This window comes from Oryctolagus cuniculus, chromosome 5, assembly GCF_051225735.1.
Source record: "Oryctolagus cuniculus isolate XC-2025 breed Fujian yellow rabbit chromosome 5, ASM5122573v1, whole genome shotgun sequence".
Classification (NCBI taxonomy): Eukaryota; Metazoa; Chordata; class Mammalia; order Lagomorpha; family Leporidae; genus Oryctolagus; species Oryctolagus cuniculus.
In genome coordinates this window covers 76,397,901-76,412,041 of record NC_142871.1, presented here as the reverse complement: position 1 = coordinate 76,412,041, position 14,141 = coordinate 76,397,901, and the positions used below count along the sequence as shown (strand labels likewise).

Below are 14,141 nucleotides of genomic sequence, written 5' to 3'. Positions count from 1 at the left end.
TTTCTTTTTATTTTTGGCGTTGATACACGCCTGTCTTCGGTGTCCCGCGGCACACACTCTGCTCTGCTTGCTAGAGTTGCCACAGGTTCTTACAAGTCCTATCAATCAGGCAAACCGAATCCGGGTCCTCTCTTCGCCATGTTGTGAGGAGGTTTTTAGGCGCTGATGCGTGCCTGTGTTTGGTGCCCTGCAGCGCATGCTCTGCTCTGCCTGCAGGGGCTTACAAGCCCTAACAATCAGGCAAACCGAATCCAAGCCTTCTCATTGCCGTATTGTGGGGGAGACTTATTAGTGTTGGTTCGTGCCTATCTTCGGTGACCTGCAGCTCATACTCTGGTCGAGCTGCCTGCTGGTGCTTACCGCCTTAATCAGGCAGACCGAATCCAAGCTCTCACATAGCAGTGTTGTGGGGAGGCCTTATTGATGTTAATTCGTGCCTGTCTTCGGTGACCTGCGGCGCATAAGCTGCTAGCCGCCCGCAGGTGCTCGTCGCCTCACCTAATCAGGCAGACCGAATCCAAGCTTTCTCATTGCCATGTTGAGGGGAGGCCTTTCTATTTCTCTATTTCTCTATCTCCGGGCATTCCTATTTCTCCCATTTTACTTCTATCTTCCAGCATTCCTATTTCTCTCCTTTTACTTCTAAACTTCTGTTTCTCTTATCCCTGCGGCTTCCCGGCGGCGCTCGCCCCGCGGCAGCTTCACGGCTCTGCGCGGCTTCCCGGCGCCTCGCCCCGCCGGCGGGCTCCCGGCTCTGCGCGGCTCGGCTTCGTGCGCACACTCCGCGGTCTCCACGCCCCTTTGCATCTGAACCACGGCCCCGCGCCAGCCCCGCGCTCCCTATCTATTCACGCCCCGTGCTCTCTCTGCACGCGGTGGCTTCCGCGAATGTTTCCGCCACCACCGGCATTCAGTCCAAGTTCCCCGGACTAACCTGGCGAATTTCAACCTGGCGGCCCACGTCTCTGCCTCTGGTTCCAGATCTTCGCCTCTTGCTCCCCGGGGTGACTTGAAGAATTCCAAGGTGGCTTATATCTCCGCCTCGGCCTGCACTCGTGGCTTCATCCTCCCTAACATTTTTCTCTACCCCGTATGTTTCCTTAAGTTTTCTTCCAACAATATTCCTCTCATTTCTCCTGGCTTCTCCCCACAGTCCGTATCCGAGTCCAAGCCTCCTCCAGGTTTCACTTTCGCTTTCAATCTCCTAGCTTCCCCGCCATAGTCCGCATCCGAGTCTATGAAAGCTTTCACTTTCGCTTTCTATCCTAACTTCTTTCCCACAGTCCGTATCCAAGTCTATGCCTAGGCTTTCAATAGCTTCTTCCGGCACCTTTCTCGTCCGGCTTTCCCCTAGGCTCTTCGCTAGTCTCTCTCTCCGGTATTTTCCTGCTTCTTCCCGTTTCTTCCCTCCTAAGTTTCCTATCCGTCCTAGGTTTCCTATCCGACCTAGGTTTCCTATCCGAGTCACGGCACCATTATGTCGCTCCCCCTCTTCGTGGAGGAACGACACTAAGCCCTGCCTAGGCTTCATATCCGAGTCACGGCACCATTATGTCGCTCCCCGTCTTCGTGGAGGAACGACACAGGACCCTGCGCTGTTCTTTCGTCTGCTCGGCCCTCCCCGGGTTTGCTGCTGGTTCTTCCCGGGTTGGCTACTGTCCCTTCCACCTCCGTGGAAGGGCAGTTCCCCCTGGCCACATTCCCCACTTCCGCAGGGGAGCGGCACACCGCCGGCCGGCTCTCTGGGGGCTGCACAGGTGTTCCCCTTAGATGTTCCCCTTAGATGTTCCTCGTGAATGCCGTCTCTCTCCTCCTTTATAGTCCTCCTCCGCCAATCCTAACTCGGCTGCCCACACGCCGAGTACGCTGCTCTCCTCCAATCAGGAGTAGGTCCTACAGTTTATTGGCTGAACTGGAGGTACCTGTGTAGAAGCTGTTTTCTTCTCTCCCAGCGCCATATTGTGGGAGAGCAGATGCATAGAATAAGTCTTAATTCCAGTAACTCAGTCTAGTCCGGGTTGCTCCCCACACATCTTAGCTACCTCCTGTCTACATCAATCACTCTTCTGGAGACATAATAGTAACTGCCACTAGGGAACAGGGGCAAAGACCATGCTAGCTGTTTCTTGCTGGTGAGGGTTAGGGAGGAGAATCTGCAGATACCTCTCAGTCAAGTCTGTCTAACGCCTCTTGGTAGCAGAAACTGTTTTCCCATGGATCAGGGTCAAGTATCATTTGTAGCTGAACTGCCTACACGTGAGAGGAAATAAAATGGGTGATCCAGTTAATTATGAGAGGAGAAAACAGCTGAAGTATGAAAACGATGGCAAGTATCCTCAAGAGTGGAAACAACCAGGAAAGTCTAGGCAATACAGGGGCCAGAAGATGTTTACTTTTTTGTTCAGATTATGTAGCCAAGTGGCCTGTTTATAGATCTCTCTGATGTTGGTCTCAACCTATCCTGAATCAGCTATATAAGTGCAACAGGTTGTATTAATTACAGTGCAAACCCCTCCCTACTCTGCTGGCAGATAGTCTAATGTGTAGCAATTGTCCATGGCCACTACAGCCAGGGAGTCTGATGATTGAGAGCCCAGTGCAGGCATCAATAGGTCTTTGGAACATCCATTGTGGTGACTGGGTCAGGGCTTGAAGAGTTACATCACGACATGTAGATCTTCCTCAGGAGTGACAGCAGTGATGGCTGCTGTAGACCCAGCTATGACTTAGCCAATTTTCCTTTTAGATTGGTGGCAGGTGGTGGTATTCCTTACAATGAGAAGGCCTCCTGGGGTTAAGGCCCTCAATGTGCAGTCTCCTCCTCTCTTGAGAATGACCTAGGTGAGAAGAAGCCAACACCTTTCAGGGCTGTTTGGTCCCACTGTCTCCTGTAGGGGTACCTTTGAATGACTTTTATGTTTGGGGCTCAGGACTGATTTTCCAAACAAGAAAATCAGCAGGTGGCAGTGGCAGGACAAAAGTGCCTATTTAACCTTTATTTATTTTTTTAACTAACAGTGAATACAAAGACAATATTTTGTTTAGCTCTATAACGGAACTAGGACCAGCATTTGGAAGCAATATGGAAATTCACTTACACTTATTTTGAGAAAAACTCTGCAGCAATTTGGCCTGATTTTGTGAGAATCAGTTAACCATTCTTGGTTGTTTCAGATCAAATTACAGCAACCACCTGTTTGATGTTCTGCGGAAGAGTTTTACCAGCAGAAACACTAATTGATCTCTAATGTCTCTTTAGTTTCTAAAAGTCTATGTGTTGCCACACTCCAACACAGTCCCAGAAGATGCATGACAAGGATGATCAAAGAGGGCATTAATAATGCCAGTTTGTAAGAGTGTTCAGACATGCAGGTTATTATATGTAGGGGAATATCACTGAGCTTGAAGCAGTAAGAGCTTAAACAAAGGAAATATCAGGTCGGAGGGCAAAAATACCACAGGACCAATTAATTAGAAGGACAAGAATTATCTGGGGAACTTGAACCTATGTAAGAGGAAATCAAAATTGAAAAAGTGAAACCCACTCATTCTGTTTCTTGGTAAACCCAATCAAAAATCCCTCATTTTGTGTAATTCTTTGTTTTTTTTTTTTTTTTATTTTTAAGATTTGTTTTATTTATTTGAAGGACAAAGTTACAGAGAGAGGTAGAGACAGAGAGAGAGGTCTTCCATCTGCTGGTTCATTCCCCAAATGATTGCAATGGCCAGAGCTGAGCTGATCTGAAGCCAGGAGCCAGGAGCTTCTTCCAGGTCTCCCACACGGGCGCAGGGGAACAAGAACTTGGGCCATCTTTCTACTGCTTTCCCAGGCCATAGCAGAGAGCTGGATCAAAAGTGGAGCAGCCGGGACTCGAACCAGCACCCATATGGGATGCCGGTGCTGCAGGCTGAGGCTGTAACCCACTGCACCACAGCGCCAATCCCTTGTGTAATTCTTAAATGAAACAGCAGTTAAATTCACCTGAAAAATACTTTGAAGTATTTTCTCACTGTCTTGACACTTCTTCCTATTCTCTTGACAAATTTATCTGAAACACAAAAAATATTGTTGCCGAATATTCCATAAATCACAAATTACAAATATACAAAAGTAGCTAAAATGTACATATAAAACTGCATTTTGAGTAACTATTTTGGAAATATCCTATTTTTTCTGTTAAATCATAAAATGTTATTGAGATATGGGAATTTAAATGTTAAGATATGCATTTTTTTCACCTGTGAAATTATAAAAGATAACTTCATGAGTTATATCTTTATTATTGCTTTGTTCATTTAAAAAAAAAATATTGATTTAATTGAGAGGCAGAGTGAGAGAGATAGAAGGGGAGGGAAAAAGAGAGAGAGAGATCGTCCATCTATTGGTTCACTCCACTAATGGCAATCCTGGCCAGGTACGGCCCGACTAAAGCCAGGGGCCTGAAAGTCCACTGGGGTCTTCCATTCAGGTGGCAGGGTCCATATACTTGGGCCCTCTTCCAATAATTTTTCAGAAACATTAACAGAGAGCTGGAACAGAATTGGAGAATTGGGACTTGAAATGGTCCTCCACTATAGGATACAAGCATTGGAAACAGCAACTTAACCCACCACACAACACTGGTCTTTTTTTTATTAAAAAAAAAAAAAACAAATTTTTGTTTATTTGAAAGGCAGATTTACAGAGAGAGGGAGAGACAGAACGAGAGATTTGCCATCTGATGCTTCACTCTCAAATGGCCACAGCAGCTTGGACTGAGCCAGGCACAAGTCAGGAAACAGTAGTTTCTACTGGGTCCCTAGTGGGTGTAGGGGCCCAAGGCCTTGGGGCATTGCTGCTGTCCAGACACATTAGCTGGGAGCTGGATCAGAAGAGGAGCCGCTGGGACACAAACAGGCCCCCATATGGGATGACAACATACAGGTGGCGACTTAACCTGCTACTCCACAAGGCCAGCCCCACTTTTTTCATTTTCAAAGAGGAGTACACATCAGACCCAGAATATTTACTTTGAAAGAAGCAAATAAAAAATGTTACCACCAAGTGATTACAGACATATGAATACATGCAAACACAAACACATAGAAGCACGTACACACTCAATGTCAGTAAAGGGTGAATTTTTGGCTAATAGACACATTCAATTCCATTAATCTAATAATTTTGAAGACTTTGCATTTGAAAGACATTTTATAAGGTGGTAATAAAATAAACACATGAATGAAGAATAGTCTAACTTAAAGGACTACAAACTCTTTTGATATACAGACATACACAAATAAAATTGAAGCAATCCAAGTAAAGGCAAGGAGATACTATAAATGAAACAATACACATCTCTTTATCTCTTGGTGAATGGGAAACTTCTTATGATTTGATATACCCTTACAGTAGCTGATGGCTGCCAATTGTGAAAAAAGGCATAATCAAATCATACCAATTATCATGAAATCAACATAAAGTTCTATCTCAATGAACCAAAACCACCAGAATAATTTGAATAAAAACCCAGGTTACAGCATTATGATTAGTTTTAACTCTGTAGATCTAGTTACAGGACAATGCTTCTCTCACATTCAAATAATCATGTAAGTCTATAACCAAGGAGAAAACCTAGTACATCTATTATCTTTCTTCCCACATAATAATTTTAGATCAACCTCAGCATCTGATAATGTATGTAACATTTATTTAACCACTGTCCACTGCTTCATCATTCAACCCACATATGATGGACTCTCTATCAGGTTCCCATGGCTGTTGGAGCGAATTACCAAAAGCTTGGTAGTTTAAATAATATTCACTTATTCTCTTGTAGTTCTGGATATCAGAAGTCCGGTTGGTTTTACTGGGCTGAAATTGAAGTGTTGTTAGTGTCATTCTTTCTTCAGAAGCTCAAGTGTAAATATCTTTCATTGACTTTTTCCATTTCTAGAGCTGGAATGCCTTCCTTTACTTATGGTTCCTTATCCAGTCTTCAAAGCAGCACAGCATTTTGTTTCAGCAGTCACATGGCCTGCTCCATTTTCCTTCTCTCTCTCTCTCTTTTTTTTTTTTTTTGTAAAAACACTTATGATTATATTTTGGGACCACCCTAATAATCCTCATCTCAAGGTCCTTAATTACATAGCCAAATTCCTTTTGCCATATAAAATAACATTCACAGGTTCATAGGATTGAGATCTTGAAATCTTTGGGAGTCATTAATCATCCTATTATAAGCATCTAGTATATACTAGATATTGCAGTCACAAATCAGAAAATTTCTGTTTCTGCACTGATAGTGCTTGTGATTATGTGGAGATATAAAAGATGTGTACAGCACATATTTGCTTTTTTAAAGATTTATTTATTTGAAAGGTGTGTGTGTGTGTGTGTGTGTGAGAGAGAGAGAGAGAGAGAGCGCACGCGAGAGAATCTTTCAAATCTGCTGCTTCACTCCCTAAATAGCCATAACAGTTCCAGGGCTGGGTCTTGCAGAAGCCAGGAGTCAGGCACCCCATCAACATCTCCTGGGTGGGTGGCAGAAACTCAAGTACTTGAGCTATAACCTGCTGCCTCCAGGAAGCTGGATCAGAGTAGAATAGCTAGCACTGGAACTGGCACTCTGATAAGGAATGTATGCATCCAAAGCAGCAGTGTAACCCACTGAACCACAGCTGTTGTCCCACATACCTGCTTTTTAATTGGGTTATCTAACAGAGGAATATTTTATCTACAGGTGAATGTATTTTTTTTCCTCTTTTAATGTGATAATTTGCCATCTAGTCCTTAGAATACGAAGGCACAGAAATCACCTCATAGCAGATACTATTGAGAAGATAGTCTGTTTGCACAGACAGTAGTAGTGGGATTAACTATTTGGAGAAGGAAAGCGTGGTTTTTCTATTACTAACTTTGTAAACTACCACTTTTTTCAAGGCAGGAGTGATGCTATGGTAGGCAAAAGGGTAGGTAAGTCTGATTAAAGAAGCCACGCCATGGTGGGACTGAAGAAACTTAAACCCTAACACCTTAGGAAACAACTCTGTAACATCCAAACTTTCAGTGGTGTAACAATTGAGGCATAGTTGATTACGGTGTAACACTAAGGCTCAATACACGAATGTTCATTTCTTTAAAACATGGAGGTGCTCTGTTCTAACCTGTGGAATACGTTTCCCACTCAGGAGTGCTGCATTGCTCTGTAGGCAGTTTCCATTGCAGACATGCCTCTGCCCCAGCCACCCCAGGATTTCCTTCAGCTGAGATGACTCAAATCTAGTCATTAGTACATTAGGATCCAATAGCACCAATCAACTAAGAGTGAATTTTCTTCCTGTTCAGTATAGGAAGGATGACACTAATTTCTTATCTCTAGTACTCAAGAGTAACATGACCTGGGAGTGCTTGAATCAAAGAATGAAGAAAAGTTTCATTAAAGTGGTGTGGTGTGTTTAGACGGGATTTACCTACACTGAGTTTAGTCCGGAGGTATGCATCAGTTCTTAAAACAGCATCAACCAGTAAGTCAAAGGGTCAGCCAAGTGCCCATGGCCACTGCAAGGTCTGTGAATTTACACAGCTCCTACATTTCATCCGTGACCATCTAAGGCCTGTTTCTCCTTTGATCTGTGTCACAGTTCAGGAATTTATGTAGGATGGTATAAGACTGGATTCCTTGTTGCAAGGACACTGGTAGGTGCTCAGGATCTCTTGGCATGTACAGTGAAAGGATGACAGCATCGGCGTAAGAAAGAACGCTTGTGCCTGTAATCATCTGCTCTCAGCTTGTGGAACCTCTGGTGTTCCACTCAGGAGACTTCTGGGAGTTCTATTATTTGTATCCTAAACTCAAGAGATACCCTATTATACCACCAAAAAGCACAGCATTAAATAATAAAAGCAATTTACTTAAAAAACAAAATATTGCTCTGTTCCATATTATCATCTATAAATGTAACTGGGATTGAACCAATAAAATAATAGCCAGTAGAATAATAATAAAGAAGATTTCACATGTACATTGAAGCATATTATGATGGATAATTGGACTTTTGTTTTGGGTTTTATTTTTGCTTATATTGTTTATATATTTGTTTTGTATTTTGATACTTGGACTCCAACAATCCTTCTGGTTTTGAAAGAATGCCATATTGTGTGATTTCTGCTTCATTTTTCATTAAAGAAGCTAACGGGCTGACTTCCATTTCAAGAACATTCAGACAGCACAGAGTCTGGCTAATCAAATTACAGCAACCAAAAACTTGAATACTGACAAACAGGTACAAATAATTGAAGCCTAGTTAAGAAGTTCCTCCCTGGGGTGTCAACAGTGCTGAGAATTCAGTACAGCCCTAGATGTAGCAGTGCTTTAATTTGTAGTCATCTATGAGGCTTCTTCCCAATTCTCAGCCCCTCGTGGTTCCTAGATATTGCCAGTGCCTACGTTACCTACCTTCATCTTAGTGCTGCACTCTACTTTTTAAGCTTACACATAGTCTGTGTTTAGGTTTTCCAGATTCAGTTTCTGTTGCTTATAAAAGAAACTCTTAGGTGCCAGCACTGTGGCATAATGGGTTAAGCCTCTGCCTGTGGCACCGGCATCCTGTATGGGTGCTGGTTTGAGTCCCAGCTTCTCCACTTCTGATCTACCTCCATATTAACATCCTAGGAAAGATGGCCCAGGTAGCTGGGTCCCTGCCTTCAATGTGGGAGACATGGAAGAAGCTCCTGGGTCTTAGCTTAGGATTGCCCCAGATCCATCTGTTGCAGCTGGAGTGGATCAGCAATTGTAAGATCTCTCACTGTGTCTCTCCTTGTCTCTCTGTAATTCTGCCTTTCAGATAAATTAATATTTTTTAAAAAGGAACTCTTATTAATGCAAGTGAAAAGGATATGGACAGGAATTAAATTCTCATCTTAGTTGGGAGGAATAATTAGCAAAGGTATAAACTGGCATCACATGTGTACAAAACTGAAGGGCTGGAAGGGGAAAAAACAAAAAACAAAACAGGCATGAAAGATTCAGGAACCAGATAGTAAAGTCCACTGGAAGGGAGACAAGAAAAAGATAGCCGAAGGCGCAGGTATCGGCTTAGCTCTGAGAAGTGAGTCTTCATTACTAACAACAAAAGAACAAAACTGACTGCTGCTTTTCTCGTAGCATGATCAGATCAACTTCAAGCATCCTGTAGGGCTGAAGATATTATACAACTGTAATAAACAGTAATAATGGATAATTAGGAGAAACAAAAAGCTGATAGTAGTTTAAGGTTAGAATCATTATTGGCAAGAATTTGACGAGATACATTTGTGATTTTTCCCCCATTCTTCACTCTCTGGATTATTATTTTATTAACTACCCATGATGCAGCATGCTTTAAGTATGTATTTGCTACATAAAATCAATTTACATGCAGCTCTTTGTCCTTCTAGGAACTCATCTATTAGATACATGGCATATTCGCCCACTGCTGTGAAATTTATCTCTTTATTAAAGGTGTATTTCTTTAACAGACAGAGTGACAGATAAAAGAGGGCAGAGACAAAGAGAGAAACAAAGAGAGGAGAGGTTTTTTTTATCCACTGATTACCTCCCCAGAGGCTCTAACAGCAGAAGCTGTGCCCTGCCTAAAGTCAGGAGCCCAGAACTCCATCTGGGTCCTCTACGTGGGTGGCAGGGGCCCATGCACTCTGGCCATCTTCCACTATTTTCCTGGGTGCATTAACAAGGAGCTGGATTGGAAGCAGAGAAGTCAGGTCTCCAACCAGCACTCTGATATGGGATGCAGGCATCCCAAGTGATGGTTTAACCCACTGTACCGTATCAGTCCCACGTGCTCCATTTTTAACTTTAAAAATTCTGCTGATACTAAAAGGAAAGCAAAGAAACTTTATACATTTAGAGTCTAAAAGAAACTTTTTCATTCTTTTTTTCCCTTAGACGATACAGGTAACAATGCAAATATCCTTTCAAATATTTTATACGATTTTACATACATATTTATAAAAACATATAAATGGACTTCTCTTTTATTAACTTAGTAATCGCTTATTCATCTCCAATATTTTTCTGATCATTCCTTAAAAACACACTAAATTCCATGCAGTTTTCATTCAGGAAACTAATTTTAAACCTATGGGATAAACAGAGTATTGCACTCGGCAGTTAATTGTGGCCATGGCCTAATGAAAAAAAGTCAAGATTTAACTTTTTTTTTTTAAAAAAGATTTTTCATTTATTTTAAAAGGAGAGTAATGGAAAGCAAGGGAGAGACAAAGAGAAAGAGATCTCCCACAACTTCAATCCCTAAATGTCTGTAATGGTCAGGGCGCTGCCAGAACAAAGCCACCTGGAATTCCATCTAAGTCTCCCACATGGATTTCAGGGGCTCAAGTACTTGGTATATCATCTGCTACTTTCTCAGGTGCATTATGAGGGAGCTAGAATAGAAACAAAACAGCCAGGACATGAACCAGCGCCAATAAGAGATAACAGTGTCACAGGTGGTGGCTACAATGCTAAACCCAAGATGTAGCATTTTTGATTCAAAGTTATTATTATAATATTAAGAATGCTAATGTAAGTTAATCACAACAAAATATTTCCCCCCACATTCCAGGGATATAAAAGGAAAAATAACAATCTTTACAAAAACATTTTGGAAAAAAAAGTAACATGGGAACTGAAAATACTTACATTGTATCTATGAGTGTCATCTCAATGTTCCTTGTCAGTAATACAGGAACAGGAATAGAATAGTCAAGAATTGAAGCATGGGATAATAGCTGTAATCCCAATTCATTTTACAAGCAATACTGTGCAAAGAATTTGCAGATACAGACAGTAATACAATGAGAATTTACTTACTATAATTTGCTTTTACGTACAGTCATATGATACCAATGTTTCAAAAATTTGTTGAAAAATTTACTTATTTGATAGTAAAAAAACACAGATAGACATACAAGGACCTTCCATGTAATGATTCACACCCCAAATGCCTGCAACAGCTGGGGCTGGGTTAGGTTGAGGCCAACAGCTAGGGACTCAATTCAGATATCCCTCATGGAAGGCAGGAACCCACCTACTTCAGCTGTCACCTGCTGTCTTCAAAGGTGTACATGAGCAGAAGGCTGCAACTGGGAGTACAGCTGGGACTCAAATCAAGGCATTCCGAGATGCAAGTGTCCCAAGTGGCATCTTAACTGCTGTGACAAATGTCTGCCCCAAGTATCCAGTATTTAAAATTAAAAAAAAAAATCCTTCCTTGTAATTCAACATCAGAATCTCTATTAATAATATCCATAAGTATAACAGAATCAAAAACACTGACCATCTCAATAAAAGCCAAAGAAGTAATTGATTACTTAAAAAGTCATAGTACACGAAAGCACATATATACAATTCAGGAGTAAGAAATAGAACACTTGGGATTGGTGCTTGGCACAGCAGGTTAAAGCCCAGGCCTGCAGTGCTGGCATCCCATTTGAGCACCAGTTAGAGTCCCAGCTGCTCCAATTCCTATCCAGCTTTCTGCTACTGCCTGGGAAAGCAGTAGAGGATGACCCAAGTGTTTGGGCCCCTGCACCCAGATGGGAGACCCAAAAGAAATTCCTGGCTCCTGGATTCAGATCAACTCAGCTCTGGCTGTTGGTGGCCATTTGGGGAGTGAACCAACAGACGGAAGCCCTCTCTCTCACTCTCTCTGTCTCTCTCTGACTCAACCTTTCTCTGTTACTGTCTTTCAAATAAATACAATAAATCTTTAAAAAACAATAAGAAATAGGCCAGCGCCATGGCTCACTTGGCTAATCCTCCACCTGCGGCGCCCGCACACCAGATTCTAGTCCCGGTTGGGGCACCGGATTCTGTCCCTGTGGCCCCTCTTCCAGTCCAGCTCTCTGCTGTGGCCCAGGAAGGCAGTGGAGGATGGCCCAGGTGCTTGGGCCCTGCACCTGCATGGGAGACCAGGAGGAAGCAGCTGGCTCCTGGCTTTGGATCAGTGCCTCACTGGCCATAGCAGCCATTTGGGGGGTGAACCAACTGAAGGAAGACCTTTCTCTCTGTCTCTCTCTCTCACTAACTCTGCTTGTCAAAAAAAAAAAAAAAAAAAAAAAAAAAAAAAAAAAAAGAAAGGAAGAAGGAAGAAAGGAAGAAAGAAATAGAACACTTGAGAAGCTTGATAAAGTGGATAGCAAAACCTCATGGCAATCATTGTATTTTCCTGATAAAGCTTGAGCATGCTGCAGTAAAGTCAGGCATAAGAATTTAATCACTATTTCCATTAACCATTGTACTGGAGGTCCAGTTTATAACAAAGAGAAAATAAAGTGGTTTAGAAGTAAAAAAGGGAAGGATTTTCTTATTTACAAATGATAGGATAGGCCAGCGCCGCGGCTCACTAGGCTAATCCTCCGCCTAGCGGCGCCGGCACACCGGGTTCTAGTCCCGGTTGGGGCGCCGGATTCTGTCCCCGGTTGCCCCTCTTCCAGGCCAGCTCTCTGCTGTGGCCAGGGAGTGCAGTGGAGGATGGCCCAGGTGCTTGGGCCCTGCACCCCATGGGAGACCAGGAAAAGCACCTGGCTCCTGGCTCCTGCCATCGGATCAGCGCGGTGCACCAGCCGCAGCGCGCTGGCCGCTGCGGCCATTGGAGGGTGAACCAAGGGCAAAAGGAAGACCTTTCTCTCTGTCTCTCTCTCTCACTGTCCACTCTGCCTGTTAAAAAAAAAAAAAATGATAGGATTGTCTCTATAGGATATTTTTAATGTAATAAAGAAACAAAATACACAAGAACAATTAAGCAAAGTTTCACATTATGAGACCAGTATATAAAAACTGATCTTTTTTTACATTAATAACCAATTAGAAAATGTAATTTAAAGAAAGGTACCTTCAATTTTAGCACTAAGATAAAGGCACCTATAATGCAAGATATTTAAAACATTGAATTACAAAAGATTACAGAACACAAAATACTTAAATACATAAATACACATTTATAAATAAGAATACATTTCCTTAATAAATTCTATTTTCAAATTTAATGAAAAGTCCATTCAAAAAACAAATGGTGATTTTTATGGATCTTGGCTGGCTCCTACTAAAATTTGTATGAAAGATCAGAATTATGAATAGTTAAGGCAAAAATAATGAAAAAAGATTTGCAAAATGTAAACAGGGCTGAGTGATGAGAGTTCATTATGTTACTGTCCTTTTCTGTGTCAAAAATATTTCCCAGTTAAGCTTCATTTTTTTTAGAGGAAAGTAAAAGACAACAGTCAGATTTTAAGGGAGCCCTTTATGTAACTGTTCGCATCAAATTCTAGCCTTTAAGACTTCGTCACTATGGAATCAAAACAAAATACAGAATTCTCTCGGCTTTCCAAGATGATGTAAGATAAAGTCCGACTGCTGTAACCCCTATTTCACGGCTGCTTTCATCTCAATGACTTACGTATTCTAGGACAAATGTGGTTTTACACATTTGAAACTTTTAAATGCCCCATTTATCTACCTCAGGCTTCCAAGATCCATTTTTTTAAAAAGGGCAACTCGGTCCCTCAGCTTAAAAAATTGGAAGCAATCTTTCTCCTCGAGTTAAAAGCAACTTCTGGTAGCCTCGCAGGAAAAAAATTTAAAAAAAAAATTAGGCCGTCCGAGGGAAGCCTTAGAAGAAAGTTTCTAGGAGAGGAGTGATACCTCCAATTGCAGAATCAGAGACTCAGGCCGACCCCCGCTCTCTCCTCCGTACGCGAAACCCTGAGGAGCGCTGCCCCTCCTAACCGCGACCCTCAGGCTGCGCACCCCGGGTCCTGCGCCCGGAGACCCTGAGCTCCGCCCACCGCTGGAGCCCCGCCCACGCCGCCCCGCCCCGCCCCCGTGGGTCCCGGAGCGCCCTGCGCGCGCCTCTGGGAAGGCGGGGCTGATCGGGCTCGCGCTGAGCCGCTGTCAGAATTGCCGGGACTTCCACTCTCAACTGCGCTTCCGGCAGAGTCTGCTGGTGGCCCGTTCCACACTTCGGTGAGTAGCTGCAGGATTCAGGACCCCTGAGACGCGGTTACGGTGGGCAGGGCGTCGGCGGCGAGCGCCTGCGCGCCCGCCCGCCAGCCAATCTGGTCGCAGGTTGCCTGCCGCCGCCCTTTGACCCTGCGCCCC

General features: G+C 43.1%; 1 protein-coding gene and 1 long non-coding RNA gene across 21 annotated transcripts in view; one reads left to right on the top strand and one right to left on the bottom strand.

The window, feature by feature from the left end:
- LOC138849632 (uncharacterized) overlaps nt 1-13,824 on the bottom strand; it is a 29,108-nt gene extending 15,284 nt beyond the window's left edge. Inside the window, exons 1-2 of the long non-coding RNA XR_011388613.2 lie at nt 13,686-13,824; nt 3,983-4,049 (exon numbers count right to left, since the gene is read on the bottom strand). This is a non-coding gene — a long non-coding RNA (uncharacterized LOC138849632). The remainder of the gene's footprint in view (nt 1-3,982; nt 4,050-13,685) is intronic.
- Nucleotides 13,825-13,840: 16 nt separating this feature from the next.
- MANEA (mannosidase endo-alpha) overlaps nt 13,841-14,141 on the top strand; it is a 54,063-nt gene continuing 53,762 nt past the window's right edge. For 7 of the 20 annotated variants that reach the window (XR_016233846.1, XR_016233847.1, XM_089332888.1 and 4 more), the window contains exon 1: nt 13,860-14,006. The gene's annotated coding sequence lies outside the window, so the exon portion shown is untranslated. Of the gene's footprint in view, nt 14,007-14,141 lie in introns of all 20 variants that reach the window. The other 13 variants (XM_089332886.1, XM_089332882.1, XM_070073767.2 and 10 more) reach the window with 8 other exon arrangements.